Source organism: Dipodomys merriami, unplaced genomic scaffold (genome assembly GCF_024711535.1).
Source record: "Dipodomys merriami isolate MVZ:Mamm:240054 unplaced genomic scaffold, mDipMer1.0.p SCAF_15, whole genome shotgun sequence".
In the NCBI taxonomy this organism is placed as follows: domain Eukaryota; kingdom Metazoa; phylum Chordata; class Mammalia; order Rodentia; family Heteromyidae; genus Dipodomys; species Dipodomys merriami.
The window spans coordinates 15,070,970-15,089,520 of record NW_027202826.1 but is presented as its reverse complement, the minus strand read 5'-3'; the positions used below and the strand labels follow the sequence as shown (position 1 = coordinate 15,089,520).

At 41.6% G+C, this 18,551-nt stretch overlaps 1 protein-coding gene across 1 annotated transcript in view; it reads right to left on the bottom strand.

Annotated features, from left to right (window-relative positions):
- Window positions 1-18,551, bottom strand: part of Grid2 (glutamate ionotropic receptor delta type subunit 2) — a 1,042,163-nt gene that overhangs the window by 4,176 nt on the left and 1,019,436 nt on the right. The gene's annotated exons all lie outside the window — the stretch shown is intronic.

The following is an 18,551-nucleotide window of genomic DNA, read 5'->3' as shown; positions in this document are numbered from 1 at the left end:
ATTAAGAGCATTGTAGTTTACTTATTTAACTATATGTTCCAAAATAAGGAATTTCCCTCATTCTTGAAGACTAAGGGGGCGATCTCATAAGTAATATATTTTATTTATCAAAAATAAGCAAATTAGTCAAGTGCTGGTGGCTCACATCTGTAATCCCAGGTACTTAGGAGGCTGAGGATCTTGGTTTGAAGCCTGGGGAGGAAAGTCCATGAGACTCTTATCTCCAGTAAACTATTCAGAAAAGCCAAAGTGGTACTGTGGCTCAAGTGGTAGAGTGCTAGGTTTGAGCAAGAAAAGCTCAAGGATAGCATCCAGGCCCAGAGTTCAAGTCCTAGTATTGGCAAAAAAAAAGACCCTTCCCCCTCCAAAAAAAAAGCAAGGTAAACAATTGCTATATATTTATCACTACATTTTGTCAGTTTTGTTAGGCACTTTGGAAAATAGAAAATGTACTTGAATAAAACATACACTCTGTTTAAGAGGTTTCTATACTTGTTAGGGAGATACAGTTATCACATATTAAATATAGAAACTAACAAGTTAGAGTAGATCGCTGATTTGCTCTCCCCAAGTATTAAGTGTCCATAGATTCTGATTCATAGATTTCAGTCATTGCAGAGAGGAAGGTCAAATATTGAATAATGAGAGATGAAATCATGGAGGAGGTAGGAATTTGTTGTATGGGAAAAACTAGGGTTTTCAAAGATTTTTGGACATTTTTGATGGAGGAAAACAGTCCACAAACTCACAAAAGAGTTCACAAACTTGTAGATCCTACTGCTCCCCCAAGCAGAAACTAAGATGACAAATAATACTTTGGTATATTATAAGCATTTAATGGTAATATATCTTGAGGCCTTCATACTCAAGATCAGCATGTCAGAAAGATAGTTCTCTATCATTTGTTCTATAATTCTTCTAGTAGTTCTTGTTTACTACAATGAGTTGTTTAATTGTCTGTTGTCTGTGCCAGTCTCATAGATGACGGAGATAATATTTTATTCATTTTAATACCCTTAGGTATACTAATATATTTGTGCCATAGTGTCTCTCCATGGTAAGGTGCTGACCAATCTGGAAACAAATGAAACAAATATTAAGGCAGAAAATTCTACCAAAATAGATTTGCATCAGAAAATAATGTATAGGTTGAGTAGAATTAAAATGTGGAGGCGTTTGACACCCAGACTATAGAAGAGGAAAGAGGAAATCAGAGATTTTAGAAAATAATAGTGGACAGAACATTTGTGTTCTGTCCTGGGGCTTGAATTCAGGGCTTGGGCACTGTCCCCCTGAGCTTTTTTTAGCTCAAGGCTAGTGCTTTACCACTGAAGTCACAGCTTCACTTCTGGCTTTTTGGCAGTTACTTGGAGCTTACAGTCTCATAGACCTTCCTGCCTAGGCTGGCTTTGAACTGCAATCCTCAGATCTCAGCCTGCTGATTAGCTAGGATGACAGGTATGAACCACTGGTACCTGGTTTAAACAGAACTATTGAAAGCCCTAATTTATCAACAATCAAATTGGTAGTTATATATAAATTGGAGCAAAAGAAAGAAGAACTGAGGAATCAATTGAGTTTTTGTTAAAGCAATCTCATCTCCAGGAGGTAAAGATCTAGAACCAATTATTATTATTTTTTTCAGAACCAATTTTGAGCCACTAAAAATCCAAAGAAATTTAGTATTCATACCAAGTGGACTGGCTTTTACTTCTAGCCACTAATAAGTAATCGAGAAGAAGTACAGGTTAAAACTTAGTTCAAAGGGATGGTAAGGGGAAACAAAGGAGGAGGCAACAATACTCGATAAGAAATGTACTCATTACCTTGCTCATGTAATTGTAACCCCTCTGTATGATATTTTCACAATAAAAACTTATTAATAATAAAAAACTTAATTCAATAACAATAGGTAACATTTTATACATTTTATGCCAGCACTTTGGTTTAGTTTCTTATTTAATCGCATTTATGCCCACAGTTCTACAAAATGGTAATGTTATCTATTTCATTTCTGTGTTAAGAAAATAAATTAGAGGTTCAAAATTTTGCTTCTGACTCATAGTTGTCAGAAGTGGCAGTCAAAAATGACACAAATAGGGCTGGGAAGGTGGCTCAGTGGTAGAGTGCTTGCCTTGCATGCATGAGGCCCTAGGTTCGAATCTTCAGCACCACATAAACAGAAAAAGCTGGAAGTGGCACTGTGGCTCAAGTGGTAGAGTGCTAGCCTTGAGCTGAAGAGCTGAGAGACAGCGCCCAGGCCCAGAGTTCAGGCCCCATGACTGACCAAAAAAAAAAAAAAAAGACACAAATGTCATCCCCCTTTGTCTGTATGGGGATGGAACTCAGGACCTTACATGCTAGAACTTGAGCCACAAAATCCAGTAGTCCTTTTTGCTTTCCAGTTGATCTATTTTTTTTTTTAAACAAAGTGTCTTGTTTTTGCTCCTATGGCCTTGGACCAATCTCCTCCTACCTCTTTGTCTTCAATAGTTAGCATACTAGGTTGTTGATATACCAGGCTGTAGCTTTTTTTTTGGGGGGGGGGGTCCAGTCGTGGGGCCTGAACTCTGGGCCTGGGCACTGTCCCTCAGCTCTTCAGCTCAAGGCTTGCACTCTACCACTTGAGCCACAGCCCCACTTCCGGCTTTTTTCTTTTTGCTTATGTGGTGCTGAGGAATCGAACCCAGGGCCTCAGGCATGCAAGGCAAGCGCTCTACCACTGAGCCACTTTCCCAGCCCACCAGGCTCTAGCTTTTTAAAGTTGTTTTTGTTTTTGTCAATACTGGAATTTGAACTCAGTCTCTTGTATAGTGTAGAAAAGTGCTTCCCTATTTGAGCTACGTCCTCAGCTTTTCTTTGCTTTGGTTATTTAAAATGGGGTTTTAGTTTTTGCCTGCTTGGCTTGGACTTTGATCCTCCTATTTATATTTCCATTATAGCTGGGTTGACAGACACTTGGCACTTGATCCAACTTTTTTTTTAATTTAATTTTATTTTTTTGTGAACATACTGTACAGAGGGGTTACAATTACATGGGCAGGATAATGTGTACATTTCTTATCAAGCATTGCAGCCTCCTCCTTTGTTTACCCTTCACATCCCTTCCCAGCCTCCCCCTGCCCCCACCTTGATTCAACTTTTTATCAATTGAAATGGGGTCCTTGCAAACTTTTGCCAGGTTGGCCCTAAATTGGAGACTCCTAATCTCCACCTCCCAAGGAAGAAACACGACAGATATGAGCCAGAACCTGGCTGTTTTTAATCTTTAGAAAGTCTTCTGCTTTTTCCTTTGTTGCATTTACAAATTTCAGTGGCTTAAGTGCTATTTAGGAAGAAAAAGTACGCAAAAAAGTACACCAAGAGGATTGGGAGGGATCGGAGAGAATGATGGAAGGGGTGACTTGGATCTAGATTCATTGCATTCACGATCTGCTTTGTTAAATGACAACTCCATTGTACACCTCCTTAAAGATAATTTTTTTAAAAAAGTGCACCAATGTACAACAAGATTCGGTGCTATATTTGAAGCAGAATTAGGTGGAAGGATGACCAAACCCGGAACAGGACTAGCAATGTTTAGAATCATACTCCTATTTGATTTTTTTCTTTATTACTTTGATTTCTCTTTCAAGACAGTATTGGGGCAGTTGACTGTGCAAATGACAGTGCAATGGTATTGGTTTTATTTTGGTAATACTGATGTGCCACAGTGCTAGAGCCGAATGTGATGGCACACAGTCTAAATGGTCTGAAATCGCTCATTGTTGGAAACTGGAAACTAAAATAGAAGAAAAGACTGCAGGATTTCAAGACACCAAAGCTCTCCCACATCTAAACGGGACACTGGGTCCTCTGCTTTCACGGAGGACTCCTGAGGGAGGAAGCAGTTGGTTGTGAACAGGCCTTTGGAGCAGAGCATGGCGAAGTCCACTAAGTAAATCTCACACACTCATCTGCATGTGCTGATCACGTTTGTGTTTTACCAGATCTTTACAGCTTAATTTTAACCCTATCAATTAATAGAAGCAATAGATGAAAAATATGACCATGTAATGAAATTACACCCAATGCTCTTTAGGGAAAAAAATAAATGCAATCAATCACAGTGAGGCAAAAAAATTGGAAGTCTAAGGTAGTTAGTACAAACTAAAATAAACATTGTAGAGTACATACATGTACACACATTATGTGTACTACTACTAAAATAGGCTGCTATGATATCAGTATATAAGATTATAACTTCCTGTGAATTGGAACAAATAATTGAGCCTTTTACTTATATTAATCACTGTCTTACTTTCTTTTCTCTTTTACAAAGGGTCTTGCTATGGAGTCAAGTCTGGCCTTGAACTCAGTATTGAGATTACAGCCATGAACCACAACTCTTGGCTCTGTAATAATCATTCCTGATCAGAAAAGCTTCTGCTGAAGTTCTAAATGTATTGCTTATATGCTTCTAAATCCAAGAGAGAAAGCCCATTTTTATGGTCCCATCTTTGCCTCTGTCTGTCTGTCTGTCTCTGTGATGTCATCTCTTCCCATTCACTATTTATTATTTACTCATAGTAAGGTCATCAGGCTTGACCTTGCACATTTGTCTCTAGAAAATCTGTGCAGGCTTTCAAGGCTTATCACAGTGGGGTAATAATCCGAAGGGCTTTATCAATGTAAATGTTTTTGGAGAACATGGAATCAGAATTTAGGATATTACCTTCAAAGATGGAATTATCATAGGTTCAGAAAACATGTCTCTTATTCAGTCAGCTATTTGGCCTATATACGTACATACATGCATGCATACATACATACATAGAGATGTATATATATATGTGTATATATATATATGTATATATATATATATATATATAACTGTCATAAAAAATTTGAAGTACCTGAAAATATATTAAACAGGAACAAAGCATGACAAGACAAGATCGAAATCTTTGCATGCTTTCTAAGCACAGAAGGTCTAAACTAAACACAGCAATGACGATGTTAAAGTAAGGCAGAATTAGAAGATTTCTATATAGACACTATGAAGTGGTTCAGTGAGAACTATGCAAAATTTGCTTTGTTTCAGGCTTTGTTATATTTTTTAAGAAACTGTTTACTTTTCTCATTAAGTCTTGTAAAGTAGGAGGGATCCGTCATGAACTCTGGTTTTCTTTTTCAGTGTACAAGGCACCACACACACACACACACACACACACACACACACACACACACACACACACACACACACTCACACAGAGTCAAAGTCAATGGCAGTGGGTGGTTTATGTCAGGGCTGAATCTGACGCCCCTCTCCCAGAATAAGATAAATGTAAGTGATGAAGAGCTCCTGGGGTTGGCTGAACTCATTTTGTATTCAACACTCTGCCTGGCCCCTTTCTCGTCCCTCTCTTTGTATGTTCAAGCCTACTTGAATTTCTTTTTTCTTTTGTAGAACTTGGTTCTTTTGATGTGTTTCAGGCACGCCCTGCAGCACAGAGAACTTCCCAGGAATCGGAAACATAAGCACATAGGTCTGAGACGCTACTGTACAATGGCCAGAGAGCTTCACGCTTAAAAGTAGGGTGTATTTTCTCTTCCCCCCAAAAACATTAAAAATGCAACATATTCTACATCCATGATTTTAAAGGAATAAACACTCCAAAATCTAAATACAAAGTAGGCATTTGATAAGTTTTGAGCCTATGGTAGTAATTTAACTCAAGATATGCATTTATATATTTGCTAGTTGAACTTAATTTCCCCTATAATTATGAATTAAGTTGTTTTCTCTTTTATTGCCATTATCACACCAGTGTTTCTGGATTAAACTTGCACATGGTTTTCAGTTATCATAGCCCTTGATGTTATTTTTTTTTTACTATAAAAAGGATGTAAGATCGTTACCTTGCCCATGTAATTATAACCCCCCTGTACAGTATTTTCACACACACACACAAAAGGATGTAAGAAAATGTAGAGGTGTGAGTCTTTATCATCTATAAGATGATAAGCATCTGCTGCTATAAGCATTGTAAGACAGTTAGAAAGCATCATCTACATTATTAATAGGAAGTCTAGATAAAAGAGGTGTTAGTTATGTTATGCCCAATATGGTATTTCTACTTTAAGAAGTTAAAAGTATTTAGTAAAATAGTGTTATTTTTTAATTTAAAATACCCGGTTTTACTCACATATCATATTTTATGTGACAAATCTTTCAGGACTATGTCACTGAATTAGAACTTGGAACTGAAAATTAAGAAAAAAAACAATAGTTTTAAGTTTCTATACACATAAAATATACCCATCTTAACACATTAAATTAAAACTAAATTTAAATAATAGTTAAATTCAATTTTATCCAGATTTCTAAAAGAAACCTTTATTTTTGAAACCAAAACATTGTTAACAGTAAACTCAATTAGAAATTTAGATTCCATCTTGTTTGACTTAGCAAACACAGATCAATATAAATTTGAATCATTGCTCACTTTTGTCTAAGTATTTGACTGCTATTTTCTGTATATTTATGGTCAAACTTTACTGAAGACATTTTTATTAACTGAATTATCGACCTGAGAAAAATTGTAAAAATTTGGCCAGTAAATAACTGATTATTTTCAATTCCATCTTATTCAGTTGATAAAGTATATTGAGCATTCATTGCCCATGGCATCATTATTAACTTATAGGGAAATAACTCAACATTTTCCAACTTCTTTTATATCATGTAACAAATCAACCATTGGTGGTTGCATTCCTTTTCATTTTAATATCCATATCTTTAGTTTGAAAGAGAAAAAAAACAATTAAACATTTCAAATATTGGTAAAATACACATATTTCACAATAATATAGGGAGATCAGTTGATCAGTTGGTAGTTATTATAGAACAGCTTGCATGACTGCAATGTGACTTGAATTCTTTCAACAAATAACGGTGAGCTACCATTTGTGTGAAGAGCCACAAAGAACCTATGAAAAATTTTCCCCCCTGGTAATAGTAAAAGGTGGAAATTTACAAAACCTCATTCCACATCATCTGAAAAAAATTTAATAAGGGGGCATTTCATCGTGGCAGTTACAAAACCTCTCATATAATGTAAAACCATGGAGGAATATATTACAAACAAATAGGCAGAATTGGAGGTTCTCAAGAGGAGCCTAAATTTGCTGAGATGTACAGGTGCCATCACTGAGATACTCTTCCACACTAGGGCCGTGACTGCTCACAGAGGCTCATGGAACTTACCCATCTTTGTTTGTTTAAAACAAAACAAAACAAAACAGGCCTAGGTCCTGGGAGAGCAGAGCAAGGGTCTCAGGCTTACACTGGACTTCTGTTACCACTCAACACGTGGGCATACTTTAACTGCACGATGGCGCCTGTCTTGCTATGTCTGTGTTGATTCCTGTGCCTTCCTTCTTTTCTACAGGGTTTTATCTTTGTCTTACTGAGATCTGAAGATCGTGGTTCACAGACAACCTGAGTAGGAAAGTTCGTGAGACTCTTTTTTTGGGCGGGGGGGTTCCGGTCGTGGGGCCTGAACTCTGGGCCTGGGCACTGTCCCTCAGCTCTTCAGCTCAAGGCTAGTGCTCTACCACTTGAGCTACAGTGCCACTTCCAGCTTTTTTCTTTTTGCTTATGTGGTACTCAGGAATCGAACCCAGGGCCTCAGGCATGCAAGGCAAGCGCTCTACCACTGAGCCACCTTCCCAGCCCCATCCTGAGACTCTTATTTCCAGTTAACCATCAAAAAGCTGGAAATGGAGCTGTGGTTAACTTGTAGAGCACCAGCTTTGAGTGGAAAACAACAACAACAACAACAACAAAAGAAGGAGCAGCATCTAGGCCCTGAGTTCAAGCTCTAGTACTAGCACTCATACACTGACCAAAAAGTTGCATGGATAGTTGGCCTGTTTCCTGCACTACATTATAACTCAAATGTAGGAAATGCAGATATTTATATTTTTAAAACTGTATACAATTTAATGAGACAGCCTTTTGACAATGAATCGATGAGTTCCAGAATCTTTCCATTTATTTCTCTGATGACTAAAGTAAGACTGACTGGGGCTGGGAAGGTGGCTCAGTGGTAGAGCGCTTGCCTTGCATGCATGAGGCCCTGGGTTCGATTCCCCAGCACCACATAAGCAAAAAGAAAAAAAAGCCGGAAGTGGTGTTGTGGCTCAAGTGGTAGAGCACTAGCCTTGAGCTGAAAAGCTGAGGGACAGCACCCAGGACCAGAGTTCAGGCCCCACGACCGGAACCCCCCCCAAAAAAAATAAATAAAGTAAGACTGACTATTTCACCAAAATTTATGACAGCCATATTCATAGGGACCATTTGGAAAAACAGACACCTGAGTTCATTCCAATATCTATGTGTATATATACACATTTATAAAAACAAACAGACACATATATAAACATAAACTATATATAGCTACCTAGATGGATGGATGCATAGGCAAACAGACAGACAGACAGACAGACAGACAGACAGACAGACAGACAGACAGACAGACAGACAGACAGACAGATAGATAGATAGATAGATAGATAGATAGATAGATAGATAGATAGATAGATAGACAGACAGATAGACAGAGGAAAATGGCAGTCCAGAAGATAGCAGAGAGCACTGGGTATAGTTCATACACCTGTAATCCCACCACACACACACTTGTGTGTGGTCAGTAATTTATAGAAGAGCAGCTCTGCTTGGATGTGGGTAAATGGGGACAGAGCTCATCAGCAGTTTCCTGATACACCTGGCACCTGCGCACTCCATATCCTGGGCAGAATTCTTGGTCTAAAAACCACAGGGGTGTCAGGCTGGCTGGCGAGGGCCCCTCCCCACGCCTCCCCCTCCCCCCGTGCCACCAGCCCAGCTTCTGCTAGGGGCCGGGTTTTTTAAACACAGCCATTGTTGCACAGGCTTCTCCAGACATGGGGGCTACACTGGATTTTTTTCCCCTTGGGTTGGTAGTGGGGCTTGACCTGTGGTCCTGGGCACTGTCTCCTGAGCTCCTCAACTAAAAAGGTGAGCTGCTCTTACACAAGAGCCACAACACCACTTCTGGTTTTTCTGATGGTTAATTGGAGATAAGAGTCTCATGGACTTTCCTGCCTGGGCTGGCTTTGAACCACAGATCTCAGCCTCCTGAGTGGCGAGGATCACAGGCGTGAGCCACTGGCGCCTGGCTTGGATTTTTTTTTTTTTAACAAGAGGCTTATTGTCCCAGGCTGGGGGGAGGGGGGGTCCCTTTCAAGTCTAATGGCTTTGCTCCTCCTGTTTATGTTCTGGAAATAGGATGAGTTGGAAAGACTGGGGTTCCAACCTCAGAAACGCTCTCCCTCTGAGATCTCTCCCAGCTCTTCCTCCCCATCTCTTCTCATAGATCTCTCCAGCAAAGATAAGAAAATCACCTCCAGGGGGCTGCTTTCTGCTCTCCCAAATGCCCCAGGGAGACATGCAAGGGTCTTGGCATCATGCTGTGACTAGCGGGGGGTGGGGGTGGGAAGGACAGAAGGCACTGGGTGAACTGATGGGTTGCAATTGTAACCTTTTTCTTTTCTTCCTTCTTTCCCTCCCTCCCTTCCTCCCCTCCTTCCTTCCTTTCTCTCTTTCTCCTTTCTTACTTTCACTTTCTTTTTTCTCCCTTCCTCCCTCCCTTTCTCCCTTCTTTCTTTCTCTTCCTTCCTCCCTCCCTCCCTCCCTTTCTTCCTTCCTCCCTTCCTCCCTTCCTTCCTTCCTTCTTCTTCTCTCTCTTTCTTTCTCTCTCTCTCTTTCTTTCTTTTCTTTCTTTCTTTCTTTCTTTCTTTCTTTCTTTCTTTCTTTCTTTCTTTCTTTCTTTCTTTCTTCCTTTCTTTCTGTCTCTGTGCTTGAGCTTTTTCGCTCAGGGCTAACACTCTACCACTTGAGCCACAGCTCTACTTTTGGCTTTTTCCTTTTGCTGGTTAAATGGAGATAAGAGTCTCACAGGCTTTCTTGCCCCAGCTGGCTTCAAACCATGATCCTCAGATTTCAGCCTCCTGAGTAGCTTGGATCACAGGTGTGGGCCACTGCACCTGGCCACACCGATGGTGCCTTTGTCAGCCAGACATTTTGATCCCAGATAGCGCCATGATGGAATCACACGGTTATTGTCAAGGACTTTCTCTGACCTGCCCGAGGCAGATCCCTTAGCCATCTCCCACCCAGCGTCTCTGCAGGCCTCTCCTCATAGCCACGTGTGCAAATGCACACAAGTTCTCATTTAAAAGGACTAAATTAGGACATCTAAAAACAGACATTTTGCTTAAAGCTGTGCTCTAAAAGTAGGACTTCCCAGGCACTGGTGGCCATGCCTGTCATTCTAGCTACTCAAGAGGCTGAGATCTGAGGATTGAGATGCAAAGCCAGCCTGGGCAGGAAAGTCCATAAAACTCTTATCTTCAGTGAACCACCAGAAAACTGGAAGTGGCGCTGTGGCTTAAAGTGGCAGAGCACTAGCTGTGAGCAAAAGAGTTCAGAGACAGCACCCAGGCCTTGAGTTCAAGTCCCATGACCACACACACACACAAAAAGAAAAAACCCTCAAAAATGGAATTCTAACAGTACTGATTGATGAAGTGGGGTCTGAAGACATGTGCTGCCCAAAGAAGGGATTCAGGTTGTCCTTGGGGGAAATCCAGGTAGGTCGCCAGAGGGAAAGTTCAAGGCCAGCCCTTCCCTGCTCTCCCAATTCCTATCGCATCATATGGCTTTTCCCTCACACAAGCTTTCTCCCAGGATGTAATACAGTGAAGGGCCCTCACCAGCACCCACATGCAGGTGTTCAGACTTTCAGTCTCTGAACCTATAAGGTAAATGACTCCTTTTTTCTTTATGAGTTTCCACCTGCTTCGTTACTTCATCGTAGCGATGGGAATCAGGAACACGAGCAGTTTCACAGTGATGCATTACATGTAAATGGGAAAATAACTTTCACAGGCTCCTTCTGCGCCCTGTGTGTCTCATATTTGGTATCACTGCCCACAGAGGGCATTTTCCTCATGACTCTCACGTCTTCATTTCTTTCACAGTGGTTTATCTCCTTATTAATAGTGTCTCTTGGCAGGCAGGGCTCTAAAATGGTCTCCAAAATTCCTATAGGCTGGTCTTTTGGCTTCTAACCAGTCGAATGGAAGTAAAATGGCTTGGATGGGGCTGGGCTAATCAGGTAAGCTCCTCAGCTTGGAAGGATCTGTGGAAATGATCACTGGGAAGGAGCTGTGAGCAAACAAATCAGCCAGAGAGCAGTTCAATGCTTCTGATGGCCATGTGCACGAGGGGAAAACCCTGGGCACCAGAAAGAAATGGAACCCAGCTGACAGCGTGTTTAGAGCCTTGAACGAGCCTCAGTGGAGAACAAAGTTCGATCCCTACTTGCATTTGCTCAACTGCTGTTCTCTCGCAGCAGATTTACACTGATGCTTCATGTTTCAAGTAGGAAAGTCAAAATACATGGTTTTCTCATGTCTTATTTGCTGATAACCTACTTGTATTTAAGACTTTTCTTTGGTGCTCCTACCAGGACTTGAACTTAGTACCTTGTGTTCTCACTTGGCTTTTTCATTCAAGGCTAATGCTCTACCAGTGAAGCTACTCCTCCATTTCCAGCTTTTTGCTGGCTAATTGGACATAAGAATCTCACAGACTTTTCTGTCCAGGCTGACTTGGGACCTCAATCCTCACATCTCAGTTTCCTGAGCAGCTATGATTACAAATGTGGGCTATCATTGTCAAGCTTACAACTAAGACTTGACTGAATACATTTGCATATTTACATAAATCACAGTGTGTGTGTGTGTGTGTGTGTGTGTGTGTGTGTGCACGCGCGCCTGCGCGCAAGCTGGTCCTGGGGCTTGACCTCAGGGCCTGAGCACTGTCCCTGAGAGCTTCTATATACTTCAGGCTAGCATGCTACTACTTCACCCACAGGACCACTTCTGGCTTTTTTTCTGAGTAGTTTGTTGGGGTAAGGGTCTCATGAACTTTTCTACCTGGGTTGGCTTCAAATTCTGATCCTCAGATCTTAGCCTCCTGAGTAACTAGGATTACAAGCGTGATTTTTTTTTTTAAAGTCTCAGGGGGCAGTAGTACCTGTAGAAGTCAGGATGGACCCCATAATACTTGGCTATAAAAATGATGACAAAATATAAATATATTAGAGGAAATATAGCCCACTTAATTTAAAAAACATGTGTACCAAGTACTAGAGATAATACAGGGCTCTGTCTCTGAGTTTTTCTATTCTAGGCTAACACTTTACCTCTTGAGCCACAGCTCAACTTCTGGCTTTTTGGTGGTAAATTGGAGGTAGAAGTTGATACCTACACTGGTGGCAAATCAAGATTCTCAGACAGTAGCTAGGATTATAGGTGTGCGCCACTGGCACCTGGCTTTCAAGGTAAGTTTGGAATGTTATATTCTGATGGACTCATGGATACTTGTTTAAGTTTATTTAATTACAAAAAGTAGCAAGTGCAAGTGTGAATTGCAGGAGCAATGTTAACTTTCCACTGTTAACTTTCATTCTGTCTCTTCCTGTCCTTTGTGATTTTTCCACATACCAGAAACATTCCATTAAAGTGGATTAAGGATTACATTATGCTATTGTAGATCGTAGTAATGCTATATTATGAAAAGAAAAAATAATCAATTCTGATCTTCTAGGCCATTAGAGTTTGTTTGGTGAAATGAGCTCTCTCTAGCACAATCTTCGTGAGGAGGCATTGGGGAGTGTGATCGTTGTGATTTCTTCTACTCCAGCGCTCAGTTTTCTCCTCCTCAGGCTTGCTCCTGACTCTTCTATTTGTGAACAATATTGCGCTAGAGGAGAGCAACAAATGCACGCATGCGTAAAGAGAAGCGGGGAGAAAGAGAAAAGAAGACATTGGCCAGACAGGTCTTATTCTTGAAAAATCACACATTTCTTCAAGTGAGGATGCACCACAAAACAAAACTCATCTGCGACTTGCCAAATCCTTCCAAGGCATCATGGGAGCAAGAAAGTGTGTGTGTGTGTGGGGGGGGGGGGGGTGGTTGGGGGAGATGTGGGGGGTGGTGGTAGCCGGCTGCAAGATTTTAAGAATTGCTCTTGGAATGGCTTTGAAAGCCAGCAGCACGACCTGACCCCCATCCCCCGGCCTAAATAAACTCTAAACAGACTCATTTGCCATGAAGGATGAGGTGTGGCAGTTCCTGGCGCCCGGGGCTTTGCCTCTCCATGGCTCCTTTCCCTGCATCGTTCTGGTGGGTTTTTGTGTCCCAACGTTGTCCCTATGCAAACAACAGGTTGAATATTGTAGGTGTGGGTTATTAAAGTGTCCCTGGAACAATGGCAGTCTGTGTCCCATTTGTAACGCTTGGATTAATCTTTGGAAAGTGCACACAGAATGTGACACGATGTGGGCTTCCAACATTATTCAGTCTGCATAGCAGCAAATCCTGCCCTGTCTCCCTGGAAATGAGACTCTGCCGAGTATCCCTGCCATGGAAAAGGGACCTCTCATGTATGCTCCAGACCAGAGACTCCTCGTAGAATTGATAGGAGGAGTTAAGAGTTTTATCATTTGGAGAAGCACTGGGGAAACAAAATCAGATTCTATCATTTCAGTCACCTGTTTCCTACAGAAAGTCTAGAATCAGGTAACTCCTCTTAGTCTTTTTTCTCCCTTTTGTTTTCTCTTTTCTTCCTTTTTTTCTGCAGAGAAAGGAGAAAACTTTCCCTTGGAAAGAGAATTCCATGTTATTTAGGATTATGATCCAGATTTGGTGGGCTAACTGACAAAAAGGAAAATGTTTATCTTCCCTTTATCTCCCACAACGTTAATTTTTGGAATTTGAAGGCTCTGGAGGAAAGCCCTAAGATGTAGACATTGGATGAGAATAGACTCTCCAGAAGAAAGGGCACTGGCCATATTTCCCCTCCATGTTTTTATATGCTGGGAGCTACTCAAGCCCCGAGACGCAGCTTCGCATTCTTTTGGAGTCTTTTATTCACCAAAATATTAAGTAATGGAATGGAAGTTCTTTTTAAGCGTATTTCAACACGGTCATTTTGAGAGACAGTGAAAATGAGGATTGTGAGAGAGACAGAAGGCATGTTAAATTATTTACAACCATCGTATAGTATTCCCACAGAATCAAGTTGGACAACACGAAAAAATGGGGTGTGTGGGGAAGTCAGGACATTGTTTTATTTTATTTTTTTTGGTCCAGTCATGGGGCCTGAACTCTGGGCTTGGGTGCTGTCCCTCAGCTCTTCAGCTCAAGGCTAGTGCTATACCACTTGAACCACAGCGCCACTCCCGGCTTTTTTCTTTTTGCTTATGTGGTGCTGAGGAATCTAACCCAGGGCCTCAGGCATGCAAGGCAAGCACTCTACCACTGAGCCACCTTCCCAGCCCAAGGACATTGTTTTAGACTACTGGCTTTTTTTTTTTTTTTTTTTTTTGTCAGTCATGGGGCTTGAAGTCTGGGTCTGGCTGCTGTCCCTCAGCTCTTCAGCTCAAGGCTAGCACCTTAGCTCTTGAGCCACAGCACCACTTCTGGCTTTTTCTGCTTATGTGGTGCTGAGGAATTGAACTCAGGGCCTCATGCATGCAAGGCAAGCGCTCTATCACTGAGCCACCTTCCCAGCCCTAGACTACTAACTGCTAAAGTATGTTATAGATGAGTGTTTCTAGGCTCATTGTTAAGACAGCAATTACTTAAATGTAGCTACTAATTATCTTATAGCAAGCATGCCGAGAATGACTTTCTTTTTTTTTTTCTTTTTCTTTTTTTTGTCGGTCATGGGGCTTGAACTCTGGGCCTGGGCGCTGTCCCTCAGCTCTTCAGCTCAAGGCGAGCGCTCTACCACTTGAGCTACAGCGCCACTTCCGGTTTTCTGGTGGTTTAATGGAGCTAGGAGTCTCACGGTCTCTCCTGCCCAGGGCTGGCTTTGAACCGCGATCCTCAGATCTCAGCCTCTTGAGTAGCTAGGATTACAGGTGTGAGCCACCAGCGCCCGGCTACTTTCTTTAAATTCTTAGTACATGCTAGTAACTCCTGCATGCATGCTGCTCACTACATGACAGTAAGTTAAATGGTCTAGAAGACTCATTCATTTCCCTTATCTGTTGTATTTTAACAAGTCAATTTTTATAAATTTTAAGGTATGAAATGAATGAGTGGTTAAAATTAAAACATTAATTTGTCAGAGAGAGTAAGAATCAGCAGGAGGTTTTATTTACACGCCTGTAATCCTTGCTACTCAGGAGGCTGAGATCTGAGGATCATAATTTGAAGCTAGCCCAGGTAGTAAAGTCCATGGGACTCTTGCTTCCAATTTAATCAGCAAAAAGCTGGAGGTAGGACACAGTTCAAATGTCAGAGCACCAGGAGGCAAAGATTGGGAGGATTGCAGTTCAAGGCCAACCCAAGCAAAAAGTTCCTGCGTCTTCCATCCCAACCCTCGGCTAGTGCAGTGTCGTGATTCCTTTTTCCCAGCTATGCAGGAGGCTGAAATCAGAAGGCTCACAGAGGATAGCCAGGTAGGGGAAAACAAGAACAAGAACAAGAAGAACAACACCAACACAAATGTCAGAGTACCAGCCTTGAGCAAAAAAGCCAAACACGAGCAGGAGGCCTTGGTTCCAGCACAAAACCCAAAAAACTAGTTTTCACCAAAAACGTACATGAACGATGGTTTGGTTAGAGGATTCTGTAGCATACACACACACACACACACACACACATTTGTACTTCACAATTTCTAAGAAGAGGTAGGGTGGTCAGCGAAATGTGAAGCATTTTGAAGGGCTGTCTGGAGCAGTGGATGCGTCAGTGGACAGAAGAACTCAGTCCTGACACTCAGAAAAGACGGGGAGTTTCTCTCTCCCGCTTTGTGTTTCCATCAAGGGAGCCGAGTGAAATAAGGCGCCGAAGCTGAATCAGAGTCCCCAAGGCACCAGTTGCACAGACCTAAAGTGGCCTGTGGTTTCTGTCTGCTGTGTCTCCCTCCTTGGGCTTTATGGCCCATCTGTCTGCTTGGATCTGGTGTTTCCAGAGCTTCATGGCTTTATGTGATCCCTACACTCATTTTATTGAAAATTAAATATAGGGTACAGTTATGCAGCATGAATTTTTGTCCTGAGGGAGCCAAAGATAAAATGGTGAATATTGAAAGCCATGGAGAGGAGGGAGAGCGTGGTCAGCAAAAAGGCAGTCTTCGCTTTTTAGCTGCAATTCAGATCACACACACACACAGACACACACACACCACACAGAGACACACACAGACATATATGTTTGTGCCAGTCTTAGGGCTTGAACTCAGCGTCTGGAGACTGTCCCTGCGCTTTTTTGCTCAAGGCTAGCACTTTACCATCAGAGCCACAGCTCCACTTCCAGCTTTTTTTTTTTTTGGTGGCAAATTGCAGATAAAAGTCTCACACACTTTGCTGCCTCCGCTGGCTTTGAATTGTGTTCCTTGGAGCTCAGCCTCTTGAGTAGCTAGGATTACAGGCATGAGCCACCAGAGCCCACCTTCAAATCCAGCTTTTTAAGAAGAAAGTGGTTTAGTAAAGTCCACAGAGTTTCTAAGAGAGGGCAATGTCTGGGGTCAATCAGTCAGGAATGTGTGAGCCCCCACACCAACACTACTGAGTAGAAATGATCAGCATACTTAGAAGATTGGAGAAGGAAGTGGTGGAATTAACTTTTGCTGAGAAAAGTTTTAATTTGAAATTATTTTTTAACCCCCAAGAATTGGGCAGGGGGGAGGGGTGGTGGGGTTAATGGAGATGTCGTAATTCTTTTTAAAAGGAATGGTGGATAACTATGAAGTGATAGAAGTACTGGAAAATAATGCAGCAAAAAAATGCAGCAAAGACAAGGAAAAGTTTCTTTTCCTTGTTATTTTCAGCCACTAAGAAGTGGGGCAGTGACACACACCACAGGACACGTTCCACTCAATTGTTACGAAGGAGTGTGCCACTAGCCTGCGTGTGCAAGCTTTCAGACACACACTTGGAAAGAAGCTAAGCACGTTAAAGGTTTTACGAGGCCAACTTTCTTACCACTGAAGTGAATAATAAAAACTCTTAATTGTAGCCTGTCAACAGAGAGCAGTGTCTCCACAAAACACCATTGCTTATGGAAAGCAGGATGGACTGCTAAAATGTTAACAAACGGTACCGCAGCGCCACCACCTGGCTGCATGACACGCAGCAGAAAACCCCATCAACGTGGAGAACAGGTCTCAGGCTGAGCCTGTAATCCATACCTTCCTTTAAAAATTGCCCTGTTTCTACTGTAATTTGAAAAATGAACTTATTTTAGTGGATGAAACTATAAAAATACCTAGTCTTTCTCCCTTCCTCCAGATCTTTCTCTTCCCTTCGTTTCCCTTCCCTTTCCCCCTCCTCTCTCCTTCCTTCCTATTCCTTCCTTCCCCCTTCCTTCCTCCCTCCTCCTTCCCTCCCTTTCTTCCTTTCTTCCCTTCCTCCCACACTCCTCCCTTCCTCCCTATTCTCCTCATCCTCTTCCTTTCTTCCTCTGTTCTTTGTTGCCTTCCTTATTATTGCTGTTGTTGTTATTGTAGAAAATAAAAACTTTTATTTCCAATCTGGAGTTGAAGTGTTAGTTTGTGACTACTTCTGTAAATAGTTCTACCTCACTGGCTCATACCTTGTCTTTGACCATTTTACAGTGTTACTGAAGCTTTTTTTTTTCTTTTTTTCCAGTCCTGAGGTTTGAACTCAAGGCCTGGGCACTTTTCCCTGAGCTTCTTTTGCGCAAGGCTAGCACTCTACCTTGTGAGCCACAGCACCACTTGGGGCCTTTCTGTGTATGTGGTACTGAGGAATGGAACCCAGGGCTTCATGCATGCTAGCAGAGCACTCTACCACTGAGCCACATTCCTAGCCCCACTAAAGCTCGAGTTCTTAAAACTTTTCAGGTATTCAAGGTAAAACATATTCCAATATAGTCAGGAGAACAATTTTGATTCTGCAGGCAACATGTATACCTAAAAGTCTACTTTCAAATTTAATATGGAACAGTTATTTTCTTTCAAATAAAATGTCCGAAGTCCAATTGTCTTCCTTCTAAATGTCATACTGTAGGTTTACAAAAGAGTATACACTGCTCATGAACCAAGTGCCTAATGGATATATTTTCATTGTAGGTATCTCTCAGGAAAGGTTTTTTTTCAGAATGGTTTAAAAGCTAAACGTTAGCTAGTATTCTCCACCCCCCACTCTTGCAACACCTGTTTTAAAATTAATTCTTGCATGATATTGAATAGAATACCTCACACCTCTGGTCTCATTTGCAATCTCATGCTCTGAAAGTTTTCCTTAGCTCTCTTCTGGGTTGCAAATCACGTTTCATTTCCGCTATGATAGCATTTATCACAATTTATTGTCATTGCCTGTTATATTTTCTGTCTTCCCCTATCAGCTGCAAAGAGTCACAGCTGTTCATAAGCAGAATGGGTTGTATAAAGGATGGCACTCTGGTAATAGGTTAGGTGAGT